Consider the following 20,875-nt stretch of genomic DNA (forward strand, 5'->3'; position numbering starts at 1 on the left):
TGGAAAAGGAGGGATGAAACATTTTAAATAAATTTATTCAAAATTATTTCAGAACTGACTTTTGTTTGAAATGCCTTGGAAAGATGTTGGATTATTGTCACATAGAGATGTTCCTGTTAAACAGGAAGTGATATTGGATGGCTGCTTTTATATGGTACTACAGATAACATCTAGTTACAAAGCAGGAGTAATGGTCTACACCAAGGACATAAACTGCATGTTTCAAACCTATAAGTAAGGTGCTTGGAGACAAAAACCGAACTCAAGACCTGCATGGTATTTCCATGAAGCCTTTCTCTACAGTGGGGAGCCCTTTACCAATATGGCCACCAAGTTGAATAGAGGGTGGGAACAACTTTGGTTTTTACAGCCTGGAAAAGGCTTCAGGGAGACCTAATTGTGGCCTTCCAGTACCTGAAGGGAACCAACAGGAAAGATGGAGAGGGACTTTTTTGTAAGAGCATGTAGTGACAGGACAAGAGGAAATGAATTCAAACTAAAAAAAGAGGGTAAGTTTTAATTGGATATTTGAAAGAAATTCTTTATTGTGGGGGTGCCCAGAGAAGCTGTGGGTATCTTGTCCCTGGAAGTGTTCAAGGCCAGGTTGGATGGGACTCTGAGCACCTTGGTCTAGTGGGAGGTGTCCCTGCACATGGCGGTAGAGTTGGAACTAGATGACTTTTCAGGTTCTTCCAACCCAGGCCATTCTATGATTCTATGATTCTGTGATTCTGTGATTCTGTGATTCTATGGGTATTGGCACTCTGCAAACACCCCAATATCCTGCTCCCAGGAAGAAGGTTGTGAGCTTTACAGAGCTTTATGTTTTCATAAGAAAAACAATATATTACAATTACAGGTGTCATTAGAATAAATCACATTGAAAATATTTCCATGACATACAACAGGGCTTTAGGGCAGTTAGAAGCTAACAATATTATTTTATCAGGTGATACAGTGCTGATGATTGCAGAAAATTTAAGAAGGTAATTTGTTAACAAAACATGAAAATTACTATCTTCAGAAAGAAACAATATTTTGGGAATATTTTGTTATTATTGACTATGAATCCCATTTAGCAATCTGTACTTGCTAAAAAGTTGTTGTCAAATGCAGTAATTGAGGAAAAAAATGAACTAAATTGAATAAACCTAAATGATAATTCTGTCTTTAACAGACAGTGTAAACAGTCCAGAGTGAAGGGAACCTCCTAGCCCCAAGAATTACACAGTTGTATTGGTAAAATTTCAAAAGCAGATGAGAAGTAAAATTGATCTTGGAAACAAACCAAGAATGACATCGTCAGTTTAGGGATTCCAATTTACAGTGTAATGTGGAAGTGGTAAAAAGAATTATACAAGCACAAAGCAGAAGTGGTTGCAATAAAGACAAATAAGTAACAAGAAATTTCCTGGATTTGAAATGGTTTAACTTCATATGCCATTAAATTTGATTATGACTTTTTTCTGAAACCAGAGAAAATGAAGTCATGTGGCTGTGTCTTATTCTTTTCCGTTCCAACATTCTCATACCTCTGTGTACTGAAATTCATCATTGCTAGGTTCCACAGTTAATTTAAAATAGTTGAGCTAGACAATGTATCTACTAATTCAAAACCTATCAGTTTACTAAAATAATTAGTTTTAAATGAACACTGTGCTGGTGTGGCTTTTCATGACATCCTTCAAAGCTGCATATAAAAGTTTATATTATGAACTAACTACTCTCTGTCCTGTGATTAAAGGGCATATGATGACCTCATGAACCACTCTTTAGACTTCCAGTGCTTCTGGCTTTAATATTCTGTGCTAGATTCACAGAGCTCTTCTACAGATGCTAAGCGTTCAATCCTGAAGGCTCCACTTCATCATCAGGTAATTAGTATTTTCATTAACTTGCTTATTGTCAAGGAAAATGAGCCTTGATCATCTAATTTTTCCTCAATGAGTTGAATATTGTAATATATCTATAATTAATGTGTTTTATGCCACAAACGTGTAATGGAGTGGAAATCTGAGCCTGCTCCCAGCAGTCACTGTCAGTAAATGTTTGATGAATAAACAGAGACTTTCTAATGGGAAATGGTGGCGACTTTTATAAGCAGACACAATAAAGACTTTATTAACATACTTAAGAAGCATTCTGGGAAATAGAATTGAATGCATTATTACTGTAGGCTCCTTTTGTGAAAAGTAAATTTTACTGTCCCCATAACAAATGTTTGCTTGTTTGATGTAACTTGTAGTGCCATTCTTTTATGGAGCATCTTTCAGTGTAAATCTGTGATACATTTTAAAGCTACATATTCCCTATAGGTCTATGATCTTAAAAAAAAAAAAAAATCCCACTGAAATTTGTATAAGCTAATTGCTTATACACCTGGTTGTGACAGAAAAGGAAATAGAAAGGAAAAAGAAACAACACTGAGCAAATATCTGAAAACTCAAATGAAAGTGAAAATCTTTTTAAAATGAAAATTTATTGTAGGTGTTCAGAGAATGAAGGGAAGGTAGGGTGGAATGGCAGATCATTTGCAATGCCACATCTGCTATAAATAAGACTAAATATATCTTTAAAATGTATTATTTAACAGTTCCAGATGTAATATCAAATGCTAGAATAAAGACACAGCAGTGTCTCTGAGCTGGTCAGGAACACATTTAGCTTCTTGACTGGCTCCAGAATGGAAACTATAACTGTACTGATTCAGTTTTCTGAGGTGTGGTGCACACAGCCTGTGCTACAGTCAGTGGTGACTACAGACTGTAAAAACATGGCCTTCAGGAAAAAGGAAAGCCTTTTCCCGTTTAAGTTGTTTTTTGTTTGGTTTTTTTTTACAAGCTGGCATGGTGTTGCCTTCCCAGAACACACTGTATCTGGGGAACAACAACTTACCTAAGCAAGAAAGACACTTGGATTCATCTACTGCTTTTACTCAGCTAAGTGCAAATTCTGTGTCCTGATTTGCATGCAATTCAGAAGCTTTCTGTGGCATTGATGTACTGTGATGGAGAGGGCAGCAATAAAAAGAGTGGAAGAGAAAGCAAGAAAGGATAGAGAGTAGGAAGCAAAGGGAATCTTCTCCTAAAAGAAAATTAGAGAGGACAATTGTGAGAGTAAGCAGAATGGCCTGTGGTTATTGCCTTTCTCTACATCCCTGTCACGGGAGCTTCAAATACTCCCCACTTTGAGCCACCAACATCTACCACTAATGCTTTCAGTGAGTGGCTCTGATACTCAAAGCCCTTGCCTACATGACTGGCAGGGCACAAGGACAGGCTGGGAAAGATTGCCATGCTGCCTGTCCTGCCATGAGCAGTCCAGAGATATCTGGCAGGGTCAAACTCCAGAGCATGCTCTGGGACAGGAACTATAGATATAACCATGGGGAGCTGGCTCTGTTTCACACATCTGAATGGGAACTTGTACCCTGTACCTCATGGAGAGGGCTCAGTGTGCTGAGGATGTGATGCATCTGTCCTAAGTTAGATGTATACCGTAAGATTTCTGAATCAAGGTGTAAAGAGTTATTTCAACTTCTTTGTTTGATTTTGAAGGCAGAAGTTTTAATTTTATGTTCTATTAAGAAATTTAAAATATTATAATAACATTGAAAATTGTTTAGAGGAAAAAGTGTGATGGGCCACATGTCATTATTAAAGAACTTTATTTCTATAAGGAAAGCCAGTGCTTTACCTTTTCATTCCAGTTTGGTGGAATGAACATCAGACTTGCCTTTGGAACATTTTTTTTTCATTTCCAATTTTCTCTAGTAGATATAAACTCAGAAAACTCAAGTTTTGATTCAAGAAATCCCAAAATTGAGTTATTTTGTAGATGCATCCATAATTCAGAAGAGAATTGCCTACTTGTGTGTTGTAACCGACCAAATGTAGATGACTATTACATTTACATTTAAAGTAGCTGTTAAGTTCCCAGAGCAACCAATGAAGAGACACTGTCACTTACAGATTATGATTTTTCTCGTCCTAACAGAGATCTCAGGAATAAGCCAGATGAATCTCAGTCTGAAGGCATGTATTTCTTGCCACCTCTTCACTAAGCAACGTGACTCACTCAGAGGTTGAAGTTTACTTGATACTTGATAGACTTAGATAAATCTCCCTTTGGAGACAAACTGGTCAAAACATTAAGAACCTGACCATAGAGAGTAATTTAGAATGTCAGAGGATGAAGATTTGTGACTGAATTTGATCTTTTTTTTAAATTTTGTTATTTTTGGTCAGATGTGCTCTTGACTTAGTACAGCACAAGAATTTCATTTAAAGTGTTTTGCAGGGGCAAGACTGAGAAGAACTTATGTGGGGAGTTTTAAATCTGGCCTACAGTTTTTTTCCAGTGGGCATGTTTTTCATCTCTCCTGCAAAAAGGAATTTAGTCAAATCAAGTTGTAGAACATAATGCTAAGAAAAGTCAGTAATGTGGTTGAAAGCTGTGTTCATTCCACCCAAATTTAGGCACCTAGATAGGTGCCCAGAATGAGGTGTATACTCACCACAGCTTCATATGGGGAAAGACCAACATTTTCATATTCAGTCGTCTTGTGTGGTGTATTGCCTCAGCTCTTACTAACTACAATGGAAATTAAAATATCCTGAGTTCTGAAGTTTTATAACCATGACATCTGACAAGTGTAATTTGATATAAAGGTCACAAAACAAATCTTACTTTATCTGAAGCTTCCAGGTTTAAATTTTTTTTTTTTTTTTTTGGGGGGGGGAGTGGTATGGATAATTAAGTCAAGATCAACATAGAAACTTTCATTATATATTTTCTATATTCACTGTCTGTTGCAATTATTCAGATGAATGAGGTGCTTTACAACAGATGGAAAAACCCAATGCCAAAATCATAACACCAAATCTCTCATAAATCAATAGATAAGATATATTTTAGTGCTCTCTGGTATCATCAACAAGCCCAACTGATTTAAACAGTGGTCTGATTTCCAGCATGTTGGAGAAAAGAAAGGTATGGTCTCTCTTAATGAGTGAAAACCAGTTAAATAAGATTTTGTGACATTTCTGTCTTCACGCCAGTGTCTTTGGTGCAGTCTGGATTGTCTTGAAAATACAGGGAGTTCTGGCAGGGTTTTCCACAACAGCCAGGATTATATTTGCTTTCTCCAGTTTGGTATGTGGCAGCATACTGAACAATATAAGAAATATCTTAGAAATCTCCCCGTGCTTCCCTTAACTAAAAGATTATTATTTTGTATCTGAAATACAAGAAGGCAAGAAAGTATTTTGCAGGGCAGAGTTTATTATTACCACAGCACACAAAGTTCAGTTACATCCTTTTTTTCCCACAAGAACTCCCCAAACTGAAGACAACGCACCATTGAACATCAGCAGGACGAAGTGGGAGCGCAGCACTGTTCTCCATTATGCTGCTATTGATCTCAATATCTACACCTTTTTTCCTAGTTAACACTATCATTGTGAAACTAATATTTGATCCAATCTTCTAATAAGAGATACACATATTTCTACAGACTTCATTGATCTTACATATATTTCTGGAACTACCTGATATTTGGTAAGATTTATCTTTGGATAAGGTATTTGAATCTTTACAGAAAAAAAACATTATTGAAAGTGCAAGTTAATGCCTTTTATGAAAAATATTAATTATAAATGGATGAAACAAACATGGCAATGAAAAACCAAAGTAATATGCTGTTTTCTATTTCACTACAAAAGGATAGAGAAGAAAAAGAGTTTGGCAAAATAATGCATATAAAGGCCAGATATCCATGTCCTGAGGCCATCAGACACTTCCCTAATGGACTACACAATGTGTAAAATAATTAATCATGTGGAGAAGGTATTGCCAGGGTTAGAGATAGGGTCTTGAGCTTTTAATGGAAATGCTCTGTGATTGAGCTGGGAAAAAAAACTTCTGTAGTTAGAAAAGGAGGGCATCTGTCATACTTAATTCATAATGGTTTAGTAGCACAATAAAATACGAGACATGGTTCAGCACTCCTATTTTGTGGGGTATTAAAACTATATATAATACAGGAATGGTACAAATATGCAGCGAAACGCTCTTCATGGTAGTGTTCACAAATATCAGTAGGAGGAGTGCTTAAAAGGTTAAACTCAGACTCTCTGGGGTCAGATTTGTTCCCTCACTAGCAATACGTCTACCTCCCTGACTAATCTTTCTGTATATACTTTAAAAAGAACCCATTATCTTTTCTACTTGCCTGTTTCATAGGTTGCTAAGATAGAGCAAAAATGAGTAATTTTATTTATTTCTTTGTTAGAGGACTGAACACAAGGATCTACCTTAAAATAAAGAAGTAATCAAATAAATAATAGACCATACTAGTATTAACATGCAAGTTTGACAGACAAAGAATGGTATCAGGAATGAAAAACTTCAAAGGGAAACACAGTTAACGTTACTTATACATATGCAATCTATCTGTCCCTCTGGTGCAGACACCTTATGGTACAGTCTTTAGTAGTATGATCTGTAACCTGTTTTTTTCCATGGATTACCATCCTCATTTATTGTGTGGGATAAACAGTGTTGATTATTTGACCATTTTCTTTAAATTTTCTTGTATCCCCCTAGGTCAAGAAATGAATCTAACTCTTTACTTCTTCTGTGCTACTTCAATCACTCTTCCAACAATTTGGGAGTCCAACATCTATGTTTTACTCAGAGCTTGAACATTGTGCAGTATGAAGGGAGGCTACTCTGTTCTCCCAAAAATTGAACTGAGAAGCTTCAAACTGGTTGCTCAGAAAATGAGAGTACAAACCACTGAAAATCATACAGTTTGAGATGCTTAGTCAACAAAAAATTATAAGTAGCCAAAAGGCTTGGAAAAACCAAGATGTGTTTAACTGTGCAGGAGATTTGTTAGGGGAACCACAGGAAACTTTTAAAGGTTCTCATCTGAGTTACTTGGTGCAGGTCAAATATACAGAGTAAAGAAAAATGAGTTCAAACTGAAATAGTGACATAGAGAGAATGAGTCAGCTATACACGTGTCAATTGTCTTTGCACTTTCTTAGTATGTTTGGAATCAGTAATAGAAGAGTTGAAGTGTGCCCCAAAAGGAATCTTTCGGGTTACCAATAGTCAAATAAATATTTCAATAACCAATAAATATCTGATATTTTCAGTACAACTAATCATTGGATTCAATATATGCAATTATACCCTAAAAAAATCTAAATTATGTCAGTAGTCATAATTTCTGAGGGATTTTATTGAAACATTAGTGGTTTGATTCCAGTCATAAAATGTAAATTTTATTTTAGGCAGGTAAGAGAAAAAGAATTAACTGGGAAAACATAGTATATTAATATATGCCTATTAATCATAGAAACATAGAAAGGCTTGGGTTGGACGCTACGTTAAAGATCATCCAGTTCCCCCCTTTTCTGGCAGAGGCAGGAATGCCACCCAGTAGACCAGGTGGCTCATGACCCCATCCAACCTGGCCTTGGGGACTTCCAGGGGTGGGACATCCACAACTTCTCTGGGCAACCTGTTCCAGTGCCTCATTACTGAGTTTCCTCACCAGGAGAGGGAAAAAACATTCCCATGTAGCCAAATTTAGGAGGACATAGAGTGTCAAGTGGCACCAGTTAGACCAAAAGGACATATGAGAGGAGGTGACAAGAGGACACAAAAGTATTGTTAACTTTGCTTTCCAGCAATTTTGCCATCAGCAAACACCTCAGCCTCAGAGGCTGTACATTTCTCAGTCCTGCTGAGTTGGATGACCTCTGTATGGAAGAAGGGATGTACTGGCTGCCATGAAGGTGGCATCTGGAAGTTGCTATGAGGATTGCACTGGGAGGAAAAAGGAGGTGAATAATATAAAGGATCTGTATCTGACTCTAATAGAAAGTTAGAAGGGCTGGACTTCTGCCCATGCCACTTAATGGGAGTTTTGATGTTCGTTTCAGGAGCTGTAGTGTCCGGCTCCTCTGAATTAGCAAGGGCTGGAGCACGGGAGAGAGGAAGTAAATAGGCTGCCCAGAGCAGTAAAACTGTTTGTGCCTAAGGGTATGGCTGCGCAGTGATTTGGTGTGTGTATACATATTCACACTCCCTTTAATCTTGACTGAGTGGATACTACTGAGGGTGAATAAGGCTGTGACAGCAAATACTCCAACGTGGGCAGCACAAGCCAACAGAGCACCCAGGCATTTTCTCAAGCAGATGCCGTTCCCTGAAGCATGTGTTGCTGCAGCTTTACTCAGACCTAGCTGTGTCTCCTCCAACCCTCAATCCCTAAGGCACTGCAGGCATGATGTAAGAATTTGGAGGGGCTTTAGATGCAGGGTCTTTCAACACCTCTACCATATGGCTGCGGAGAAGGTAGCTGATTTTAGAGCATGAAGCCTGTGCCATGATGCTGTTTCCAATGCACTGGTGAAGTAACTGTTGTAACAAAACACCTGGGTGTGAGTGTATGTGCAACTGTGTTTGCTTGAGTTCTTAACAAAATAATTATATAAAGGAGAAGCTTAAAGGACATGAAAGCACTGATGGACCCTTAAGTGAAAAGAGTTAAGGTGGTAAGAAGGGGAAGGAGGCTGCGTGTCTGAACGTCACAGCTGTGGCCCAGTGATAGACGGGCTGAGGCAGTGGAGGCGAGAAGAATGGTCATATGATGGTAGTTGCAGTGTCAAGGGGGTACAATTTATTGAAAAGCAGATCACAAAAGGGAAAATCCTTCTTGCATATTATTAGGGCTATTGATTGATTTATATAGTGCATTTCTTAAGCAAAGCTCTTTACGGAATTACAAACTATTAAAGCTGAGTGAATAACTCACAATGAATAATTTATTCCATGATTTAACCTTTCTTTCTGCTCATGAAATAGCCACAAAGAGATCACTATTTCCTTAATTATTCAGTGAATTTTCCAATGAACTTTTAAACACTATGAACTCATCACCAAGAATGTTCTCGTAATACAAGATAACCAGGGATGCTTTTGGTGCTGATTGTTTAGAGACAACCAAACTTGTGGCTAGAAAAATCATATGCAATATCCTGTGCAAATCTGGTGGCTTGCAGTTCGTGCCTACTACACAGCTCAGTGCTTTGCAGAGACAGCTGAGCGCTCTCTGAATAGGCACTGTTTTAGGACAGAAACCCGGTGGGCTGTGGCAGTGTGGAACTCAAACCCTGCTATTCATTACTAAGTAGAAAGAGTCTCAACATGGCACAAGACACTCTGCAATTAGTTGTGGGTGCTGACAAGTGTGTGTGTATGGAGATCCAGGACCTTGTGGAGATGTGGAGTGCCAGGATCTTGTGGAGATGTGGGAGCCCTCTGGAGTGCCTCCACAGGGGTGTGCAGCTCAGGAGGACCTAGAGATATTCCCTGTATGCACCAAGCCAGCTGGTTAAGCACCCGAGTACTGGGTGGCTTTTTAATCGAAGCCTGAATTCATTGTGACACAACATAATATTTTTTTCCCTGACAGAATGAGTATGTAAAGTTCTGAATGTCAAAGCTGTGCTACCCTCAAATTCATCTTCCATGAATATTCAGGTAAGTACCATGCAAGTCTACTCTTTGATATGTTTTTGCCAGGATGCATTAATCAGTAAATATTGGTAGAAAGTGTGCACAAAAGAGAGGACCTCAAACTGTGATAAAATAGGTGGAGTAGTTGTGCACTGAGACTTGACCCCCAAAACAAATTCTTCTGCTTCATTGTATCAAACATCAGTCATTCCTGAGGATAAAGGGAACTAAGCAGCAATAGGAATAGCATAAGCACTATCCAATGGTTTGGAAAGAGGAGTATGCTTTTGAAAAGAAGCGTGAACTGATTAGGAAATATAAGGAGGATGGAGCAGCAGCTTGTTCTAACCTATCGTCTCTAACTCAGCCATGATTCTTGGAGGCTAGGGGCAGATTCTAAAGTTACGTGTAAATGCTCTCCATCCCACACTTTAGCTCATTTCCTTTCAGGTTATGCCATAGGACTTTTTAAAGCTGTTTCACAATTAAAGTTTCATGCTGCACAGATGGAGAAAAATGAACTTCCAGCATAGCTTTGTGTTCTGGCAGTGGACAATCCTTTTTTAATTACAGAACAAACTTTGAAATATTTTCTTGACTGCTGTACTCTAAGGCAGTAGCAAACAAGGCTGAGGAGCAATGTATTTTGCAGCTGCTACTGAGTGTCTTAGTGCTTCACAGTATTAATACCCTCAGTGGGGCAGCAGATTAATAATTCACCTGTGATCACACACTGCAGTCTTTAAATAAAGTAATTAAAAACAAAATATTAAAAAATATCTATAGATTTTATTTTTTTAAAGGAGATCTTGATTTGGCATAAGGAAATACAAAGTGCTGCTTTCAGATCTCTCCTGAGCTTCCAGACGGAGAGCAGGCTGGCTGGGCCTTTATTTGTCAGTATTGACTCCTTTTGGATTTGGGAGTATAATTTTACTGAAAGACAGCATTAATTACTCTGAGTCCTGGTTTCTTTCAGCCCTTTGGCCACACCGAGGGGAGCTCTTTTGGAGAGATTTCCAAGTGGTTAGAGCCACATCCAAAAGCAGCTATGGCGTACACACATGAGATTCTTCCAGAGGGAAGAAAAGCAGAGTAGTTCTTGTATTGTACCTCCCAGGACCAGTGCAAGCCCCTTTCCCACAGTGAATACAAAGTGAATTTCGGGTTCTCAGCAAAAATGGTTTTGATCTCTAAATCCATTCCTATTTGTCCACTCTAATCAATAAGGTAGATATAGGTTCAGTTAAGGAAAAGGCCAATTACATAACTTAATTTCAGTTTGAGGCAGTCTGGATGCCCAAATTGGAAATATGCAAACAGAGATAAAACACTGTTCTGGCTTTGTTATGCAGTTTAAACCTCTTGTATCAGATTGTTATGCAACTTTTAAGAAAGTAACTGTTATGCAATTTTTCTAAACCACTTAATGCTAATTATGATAATAATCAGTCATTCTCATCTTAGCAAGCTAAACAATCTCTCTACCTTCATGATATTTAAATAGAGTTAGATCATTCTGGATAGCTGATAACTGTACACTTCAGAAGTTTAACAAATATTATGAGCATAAGTGTGCATCTCAAATGTATATTTATATTGTTGTGCATAGAATAATGTGTCTTCTGGGTCCTACTGTAAACAAGCTGTCAAGCTTAACTGGGTTAGCCTGTAAAAATATCTTTCCATAAATAAATTGAAAACAACCCCAACCCAACCAAACAGTCAAGAAGCCTCTTCTAATGGGCTTGATCAGAAATTGAGGAGAAAAATATTATAACATAATGATGCAATCCTGTGCAGATCGCTTCTCAAAATGTCAGTATTTGTAACTTTGGGATATAGTCAGCTTTTGGCTACTTTTTTTTGTTCTCTGCTTGCTGATGTGGAAAATTCCATATTCAGTTATGTCCAGTCACTCCCAGTTTGTTATTCATCTGTTCTAGTTCACTCATGTCCTGCCAACTTAGATATGACTAAAATTATCCTCAGAGAGCTCAAGAGTGCATTTGCCTGCAACACGTTCAGTGCTGCAGCAGCAGAACAGGATGATGACAGCATCAGACAGAAGCGGCTTAGACAGACAGCCCAGTACCTGAGGAGGATTAGAAGTAATACACAAGAGCCAGAGATTATTCGTGGTGAAATTATAACAGTGTTAACAGAGATCAAATATAGTTTATTTTGGCTCCTTTTCTAAGTATGAAATCTCTGTTGCTGTGGCTGTTTGTCTCTTCTCTGTCACCCTCTTTGATCTACTTTGTTTTCTCATACAAATACTGTATGTAATTATGACATTTATGCCAACCTTTGAAATAAAATCACTCCTGTTTTGAGGGGGGTTAGATAGTAGTACTACCAGACTTCTCAGAAACCGAGAGTAAAATGCTCTGACATTCTAACAGATGAAAAAATAATTGGTTTTGTAAAATTTATTCTAGAACTTGCTTATAATGAACTGCTGCCATTAAGAACTCTAGTTTAGCTATTCATTCTTTTAAGGAATGAAATTATCTGGGTTTTAATCATTGGTATGAAAATTCTTTTTTTTAATGCACAAAATATTTTGTTTTCTGGAAATTGCTGATGAGGAAGTCAGTGTAAGAGACAGTTATCTTTTCTCCCTTTTCAAAAGGGATTTAAAATTGAGTAAATAATGATAAAAAACCTTAAAAATCCTCTCCACTGGAGACATCCTTCAATGAGGTGATGAGCATTTGAAACTTTAAAATTACTTATTTGTAAGATTTCTTAGATTGCTTTTGGTATATATTAGACCATTTTCAAACAGAAAAGTTCCTGTTCCTGTATCTCTCTTCAGCGTGAACTCATACTGAGAGTTAGTTTTGCAGCCTCCTTTGCAATCAGAACTGGCTCCTTCATTGCCTTCATCTTGGACCGCCAACAATGCTGACGCTTAACTCTAAAGAAATCAGCACGCCACCATTCTGACTTAGTAAACCCCTCTGAAGGAAAGATGCATAAATTTGGGTCATTGTAGAAAAGAACTACAGGGACTCAGCTATTTTGGTAACAAACAATGAACCATAACCAAAAAATACATGAGAGAAAGAGGCTGAGGTTTTCACACCCATCTCTGTATTCTTGACAAACTTGAATGCTAAAATGCTTTATTTATAAAAATGAAGTTACTTAATGAACTAAAATCACACTTCTTCCAAGTTCATACTATTATGGCTTAAAAGTTCTGTACAGAATGAGACGCTTCAAGAAAAACATTGTTTTCCTTTGGCATTGGCTGGGATTCAACACCAAGCTTCACAAGTTATACTGAAAGAGGCTATACTTTGGACTGATGCTATTGACATCTTCTGGTAGATTCCTGCACATATCAGCAGCACAATTTTTACCAAAGTGGTGTTGTCACATACTGCTGTATAGTATTGCACTTTAGAATTAATTCTAATAATTTTGTGCCACTTTTGTTTTCCAGCCTTATCCCTGGCTCCCCAAAAAACTATCAAAAATGAATAAATTCTTCCCCATTGTTCTCTACTCTATGGATGAACAGCTGTTTGGAAAAAAAATCTTGAATATCACAACTTTGATAAATACAGATATCAGCTCCTATCCCCTTCATTAGTAGAATGCAATTATTTCTGCCAGTTCAACATATCAGTTATGCCCTGATGTACTAATGTCATTTGACCTCTTTTACTGGGTAGTTGGAATAGGAATTCATCTGCAGTGCCAAGACTCATGAAATGTTGGTGCAATGTCTCCACTCTGGTTGCTGGTCTTTAGATGTTTCCAAAATACAAATGGCAGACCTTTTTCTTTAGACTGCTCACCTTGTGTCCCCAGCTTGCATTACCCCCCTCTAAGCAAGCAGTTCCTTCCCTCTCCCCTGCTTTAAACTTCAAATCAAATATACAGTAGGTGTATCTCTACCCAGACGAACTAATAGAGGCAGGCTGGGAAACTCTGCTGTCTTCTCACTTCCTTTCTAATTTCAGAGTGATTTCTTGGCACATATTTTGAAGAGTACAACTGCAAGCATATTTTGTCTGCTATCACTTTTGAGCAAGTACCTTTTTATTTCTCCACCTCACATGCATCTCCATGCCAACAATATATTGGTGGTGCATGTGAGTGCAGAAAGGAATTACTACTAGGATAAAAACCTGCCCTGATTGTTTCTTCTTTCCTGTTGGAATTTGCAGTCTGTACCTGACATACTCATAATATATTTTATCATCACTGTTGCCACTATCTCCTTTTGCTGTCTCTGCATCTTTTCCTCTTTCCTTGTCCTGTGTTTACATCTGATAAAGCACATACTGCTCCACATGGAGTCTGCTGCTTTTGTTGCAGAACACTAGGGACGTGACCTTAAAATTAAGCTTAGAAACAGTGGAACAAACTAAAACGGGTAAGAGAAGGAGGGTTCCAGACTATTAGAGAGCAATTAATATTGAATAGCACCAGACCCATGCTGACATATTAACAATAAAAAGGAATCATCTGTGGAGGCAAAGATAGTAAGTCACAGAAGGCATATATAAGTGCAGCCTCAGAGCTATAAAAGCCAGACTGACATTTATCACTCTGTGCATATTGGAGCTGTCATGTTGGTCCTCAGATGATCGTGTTACTACCTTCAAGACATTTTTTTAGATATGAGGCAAAGATTAGAGAGGGACTGAGAGAGAAAGAGGTTTGCTAATAAGTATTGGGTGAAATCCACAGAAAGGAATTAGCATTTATATTATTTATTGTCCCTTTTTCATCAACCATACCCCCCCTTCTTCCTAATTTTTTTCCTCCCTCAGATTTTTCTAACTTTGCACTAGAAGATCCTTGTACATTAAACCTAGTTCAGCTTCAGGATGGATTAAAATCAGTTTGACTAAATACTATGTTCAGTGAAAGACAAATTGTACAGCTTCACATGTTATTATTTGTGCTAAAAGCTATTATGTAAATATATGGCTTATATAAGCTTAAGTAGGATGACATAGGAATGCAAAGATTGGGCATACATACAGATCTATTGAAATGATACTCTGCGAGCATCTCCTCTAATAGAAAATTGCTTACTCTCACTCAGAGGGCAGAAAAGAACCATATGTCTATTTTAGTGGTTATGTCCTGAAATGATGCACTTATTCCTTTTATAATATTTTGAAATAAATACATATGGGACCGGTCAGATGTCAACAGTAGCACTGAAAGGAGTATGAATTAGTCACACTGGCACACAGGGCCCTGGAACAATGAACACTGCTCTGGAAGACCCTTGAATGCAAGCCTATTTGCCTCTTAATCCAAATGAATAATTAATGATAATTATCATGCTGCAGTTATTATCTGTGATAATAATATATCCGTAAGGTGAATAAATTCAATCTGCTACTATGCAGAAATGGCAACTCATAATATTCTTAAGAAATACAGATATAATTATCAGTATTAACGGTCAAGGAAAAAAATGGAAAGTTTTATATAAAGAATTATAGCAAAAGGTCTAAATTTTAGTGAGAATGAATTAGATTGCATTATGTTTATTTTTTAGCTGTCATTTCTCTGGTACCAGTTGACAATCTGTTAGCATTTTTTCTAAGACCCATTTATTAACAGCTGAAATGTGCATTTTTTCATTGCAATCTATCAATAGCTTTTCCATCAGTCCACTGATGGAGAAGATCAGTCTGAGGATCTCAAAAGCATCCATATGCAAATTGGTCCATTTGTGTAGTTAACTATGCTGACTATTTTCCTCAGCTAAAAAACTTTCAAGTATTAAAGCAAAAATCAACAAAACTAAACAAAACATTAAAAGGTCAAATACACATTTGAAGTTTGTACAAACCCAGCCACAACATTTATTTTTGAAAGCACGGTAGGTGAGCTGTCATCGAGGCAGAATAGTAGGCAATCATATTTAATCCGATCTCCCTCATCGGGCTTGTTGTGACAAAGAGAAATGGAAGGGGGATGGGTCTACAGGAGCAAGAGGCAGCAACTCCCCGCCCCTGCTTTTTGAAATTGTTTTTACATCTTTTTATTTTGGTGATTGAGATTTTCAGTCATCTAATTTAAAGACTTTAAAGTCTACTTAAGTTGAACTAAATTAATGATTGAGAAAAAGCTTTGAAATTCAAAGTTCATGCAGACCTTTAACTCACACCAGGAAGGCCTGGTTTTTCCTTCCTTCTTTTCATCCTATGATTCGAGACCTGTTTTACTCAGGGGAGTGGTAATGAGATGTTGAATTCCTCACCTCTAGGTCATTGCTTCAAATCTGGCACAGGCTGGTAGGAACCAAAATTCATTATCTTCTACTTATGGTTCAGCAGCCTATGTGAAATGGGTTGTTGGTCTTTTGGTCTTTTCAGCAGGCAAATGTCGATGCAGTAATGAGCACTAATTAATTCTGGAATAAGGTTGAAAGTTGTATTTCTAACATAACATTTGGGGATTATTGTGACAATCCCTCAAATCTCTGGCAACTTATGGGACTGCTTTCCAGGAGGGGGGGTTAATTCTTCCATGACTGTCACTATGATTCACCCATTTTTAGTTTCTTTTCAGAAGAAATGGGCAGAAGAAATTGCCTTTTTTTCACTCCCTTTTTCATCAGAAAACAACAGATTTCCCTCAAAGTGGATCCTGACAGGTGACAAGAATAATAACGTGTAAGAGTCAGTAAAAGAATGCATTATTAATCACCCTGGGTTTCATTTAGGCCGTCAGCTCAGTGGGTGAGCTCTGTAGAAAGAAGAGTGGAGATATTATCATTATTATTTACTTGTCCACGTAGGAGTCATGAACCAGGACATCATTGTATTAAGCAATGTGCAAACACAGAGGAGAAAGCTGGTCCTTGCCCTAAAGAGCATACAATTTCACCACAAAACAAGAAACAGTGTATACTTACTGGTAGCTGGACATAGATGGAGCAATACAGCTATGCCTGCCAGCTTAATGCTTATTTTTAATAACAGCATGCTCTTTATAGCAATGAAGTGATAAAATAGGTTTTCAAGATTTTTTTTCACAGAAAAGAGAGGAAATCTGGAATGGAGAATTAGTAAAGGAAAAGTTACATTTGCAGATGTTAAGGCAACCATGAAGGGCAGCTTGGGGGAAAAAAGCTTATCTGAAAATGAAATAAAAGAACAAGTCCTGATACTGGCTGTGCAGCCAATAATCAACAGAAAATTGAAAAAAGTAAAATATGGAAAGGGTGAATAGTGTTCACAGGTTGCTATTACATCTATTGTGTCAAGCAAGAAAAGAGACAAGAGGAGAAGGAAAGGAAATACTATGAAAGCACTGAGCTGGCAGATGGTCTTTGCTACAGCAATCCAACAGCAACAGTGTTTATTAATGGTGGAGAAAACAGCACTACAGTAAGCTAGGTAGGATGGGATGAAGGACTTGATTTGTGTTTGAGTATTAGTGTGTATGAAGGGAATAACTGAGTGAGAGGATGAAGAGAAATTCATCTTGAAAAGGCTTTGCCAAAAGTCTTAGAAAACTTAGGCAATGTCTAGATAGGGTCTACAATATATGTGTTGTTAATTTATTTATTTTTACAATGTGTTTCTGCTGAATGAAGATGAAAATATGATCCAGTTATTCAGAAAATTATTATTGGGAAGTATCTGTTAGAAAATAATTAGCATTTTTAACTTGCAAAGAAGCTAGGGGTCTACAAGCAAGTAGAAGTCCACCAAGCAGAGTTTCTTGTGAAGTGGAAAAGGTGGTCTAAGTTAAGGAAAGTATGTGTTTGAACACCTGCAATTCATTTTCTTATATGAATAATATAAATCTAAAGGAAGAAGAGCCTTTTCATAACTCCTTCCTGTATGGGGAAGAAATTTGTTGTGGATTTACGCAGGATGTGACAAAAGCATGAAGAGAAAGGAAGACTAGTAGAAGACAATATCATGGGAAGGGAGCATGTAATCTTATATAAAGAAATGGCCAGAGAGCTGCATAAAAGATGGTAGACATGCCAAAGAGAATGAACAAGAATGGCCAGGAAGAGGATTTGGGTGTGCCCAGCAAGAACAGTTTCCACACAGGGCAGGGGGCAAAAGGCTGTGTTGGAGAGGGTATGGGTTGAAAAGAGAGGAGAAGAATTACCAATTCTTATTGTAAACAAGCTATTTGATGAATTTACAATGAAATAGAGCAGGGAATTAAAGCTGTACTTGGAAAGGAACGAAAGGTCAGAGGTGACACTGTCTAAGACTAAAGCTTCTAAAGCATATTGTACCATGAGGGGGAAGTCAAAATGGAGTGTGAAGGAGAAGAGTAAAAGAAGGGTTGTCTGTGGGAACAAAGGATGTGAGAAGCTGCAATAGAACAGGAGCATGAGGATGGAATTTGGAGGAGACAGCAAAAGGGAAATGTCAATGTCTATGACAGAAAATAGTGCAACCTCTGTAAAAGGGGGAGGAAAATGGAAATGTATACCAAGGTGAGGAAGAAAGGTCATGACTTCTGTTGCCTATGATTTCTTGGAAGCAGAGCAAAATTCTAGCAGAAACAGAAGATAGGAAAAAGGGGAGATTTCAGATATAAATTAAAAGTCGTTAATTTATAAAAGTGGTTTATTTATGGGACCGTGGGCTGGGGATTCAGTTAAGGTAGACCAAGGTCTCTAGGAAGGCATCAAAGAGGAAAGGATGAATATGAAGTGGAGCTTGACAAGAGACATTGAATATGGTTCAAGAAAAAGAATGGATAATGTGTATGTTGGTGGTGAGCCAGGAAAAGAGAATGGATTAGTGGAACTTGAGCTGAAAAAGAAGAGCCAAAAGCACCAAAGTGGAGGAAAATAGAATAAAACCTGTAAGGAGGAAGGCCTGCTGTTGGACCTTCAGCAGCAACTCAGCCATACAAAGTGAGAGCAACCATCTTACTTGGTGTTAACTGGTGAGAATGAAGGGTGGGGTTTGATTCCTCAGGCTTTAAAATTAATTTGCTAGACCCTGGGAAAAAGACAGATGAAGCAAGCTCACTTGCCCACTTTTCTGATGATGCAAACATTCCTACTGCAGGGCACCTGCTACCTCAGTACCAGCCCAAACAAATCCCCTGTCAATTCAGCTGCCACAAAGATCATAGTGCAAACCTCAGAGTACAACATAAACTGCACTCCTTGATTATTTCATTATATTTTGTACTGCAAACTACACAGTAAATATATGCATTTTTATTTCCTTTTTTTTGAGTAATTAAAATATCTTTTACAGGTGGTGATAAAATGTAACATATAAGATCAATCAAGATAGCAGTTTTGGACTTGTTCACCACTTTCTGGATATGCATAGATTTAGCCTTAGCAACTATTTACATAGATCTTTTTTTTCCCATATTAATCCTTGCCTCTTACATCTATCACAGTTTTAAACTCTCTTTCAGGTAAATCCCGAAGATATCCCCTTATGGGGGATATTTTAATTTCTTTTACTTAATAATGTATCTTTATTAATAATTTATAGTTTATCTATACTTAAAAGTACATTTGGAGTATGCTTTGCACCTGTTTTTCTGTAAAGAGAACTAACTCACAGTCCGTGCAAATGATGATACTACAGACTGTGAGAGAGTCTTCACATAATACCAAGTGAGGAGGAAACAATCAAGATTGATGCACCTACGGATGTAGCAGGCAGGTGTCAGTGGTTAATAACAGTGATTAATTTTAGTGCACTAAAACTGAGTGGTGTCAGGAGTCCTGTGGAGAATCAGGGTGAGTTCCTCTCACTAGGTCTCCTAGGCAACTTCTCCAGTTTTCAGTGGGACAGTATTTATCTTTGTCCGCTGCATCACTGTCATGTTTTATTCAAGCTTGGTATTGTCATGTCCAAACAAGAAACAAAAGTTAAATTTTTGTGGAAGTAACTAAGAAATAAATAGTTCCTATAAATAATTTTTCAGTCTGATACATTTAAGTAAACATGGCATCCTAACAGTCTTGCATCCTAGTAGCCTTCCAGTCCTGGTAAGTTTTTTATCTTTTACTGTTGCTTATGCTACTTATTGATTTAGTGACAGACAAACAAGAAGCAACAGTGACACATTAATGGGTGACTATAAAGAAGGAACAAGATCTGTGCTAGAAAGAGATTCCAGTCAAAGCCTGCTGAATTCAGGGGTCATCTCCTCAGCCAGGATGTAGTTTGGCCAGTCTGCTCAGTCATCATCCCAGGCATCCCAACATTGTGCTGCATTCCTCCTGGGTAAGAGGGAAGAGCTGCAGAACTTGTGTGTGAGAGAACTGTGGGTGCAAGAATGTGAGAGTAGGGCTGCAAGCAGGGAAACAGAAAGTTTGAGAAAGTAAAATGGGCCATGGGGCAATGTGGGAAGGAAAGAATTATAGGAAAATCTGCATGAAGCCAGGTTGAGCAGTTGTATCATATGTGAAAAAAATTGTCATGTTATTTCTCCCCTCTTGCCTTGAAGAACTTTCTGAATACACCATTTTTCACTCTAGGTACCTAGATCCTATCTTGGCAAAGCACTTCAACCCATGCTTGACTTAGCAAATAAGTTGTATGCAATTCTTAATTGACCTGAGGATCTAAATGGGTCTCGAGGTATGCTTAATATTAAACCTGTGCACATATGCTGTGCTGAGTTAGAGGCTAAACTATGTGAAGGGCTCTGCCATGCAGAACTGAGAAAAGTGAGAGTTATCCATAGATAACAGAGTATGAAATGTTCACTTTTTAAGCAGACACTGCTTTTGAGACCATGCTATGATACAGGCATTTCTTGTTACTGGTAGAAATAGTCAATAGAATCACTGAATCATAGAAAGGCTTGGGTTGGAAGGGACCTTAAAGATCATCTAGTTCCAACTCCCCCATCTGTGGGCAGGGGTGCCACCCACTAGATCAGCTTGCTCAGTACTCCATCCAACTAGGACTTGAACACTCCCAGGGATGGCACATCCAGAACTTCTCTAGGCAACCTGTTCCAGAGCTTCACCACCCTCTGAATAAAGAATTTCTTCCTCACATCTAATCTAAAATTCTTCTTGTTTAGTTTAAAACCATTCCCCCTTGTCCTATCACTATATGTCCATGTAAAAAGCCACTGTACCTAATTTTTACAAATTGCCTTTTAAGTACTGGAAGGCCAAAATGAGGTCTCCCCTCATTTTTTCAGGAGCAAATTGCAGGAGCAGACAATACTTGCATTTTCTCATGAAAACGTAGGTACTCCAAAGTGATTTAACAGTAGCTGCAGTTAACTATTGAGAGAAAATCTTGATATTGCCTCTTTGAAAAGTCCACTTTCTATAATATTGTACTTACAGGAGCTAGTAGTTTTCAAACAGTCAAGCACTAGGATTAAT

At 37.9% G+C, this 20,875-nt stretch overlaps 2 long non-coding RNA genes across 2 annotated transcripts in view; one reads left to right on the forward strand and one right to left on the reverse strand.

Annotated features, from left to right (window-relative positions):
- Window positions 1-20,875, reverse strand: part of LOC121665440 — a 180,242-nt gene that overhangs the window by 44,263 nt on the left and 115,104 nt on the right. The window lies entirely within an intron of this gene.
- LOC121665441 overlaps window positions 9,488-20,875 on the forward strand; it is a 78,474-nt gene continuing 67,086 nt past the window's right edge. Inside the window, exon 1 of the long non-coding RNA XR_006016358.1 lies at window positions 9,488-9,558. This is a non-coding gene — a long non-coding RNA (uncharacterized LOC121665441). The remainder of the gene's footprint in view (window positions 9,559-20,875) is intronic.

Source organism: Corvus kubaryi, unplaced genomic scaffold (genome assembly GCF_017639235.1).
Source record: "Corvus kubaryi isolate FWS band 111438036 unplaced genomic scaffold, C.kubaryi_AGA036_p1.0 37328, whole genome shotgun sequence".
Lineage (NCBI taxonomy): Eukaryota > Metazoa > Chordata > Aves > Passeriformes > Corvidae > Corvus > Corvus kubaryi.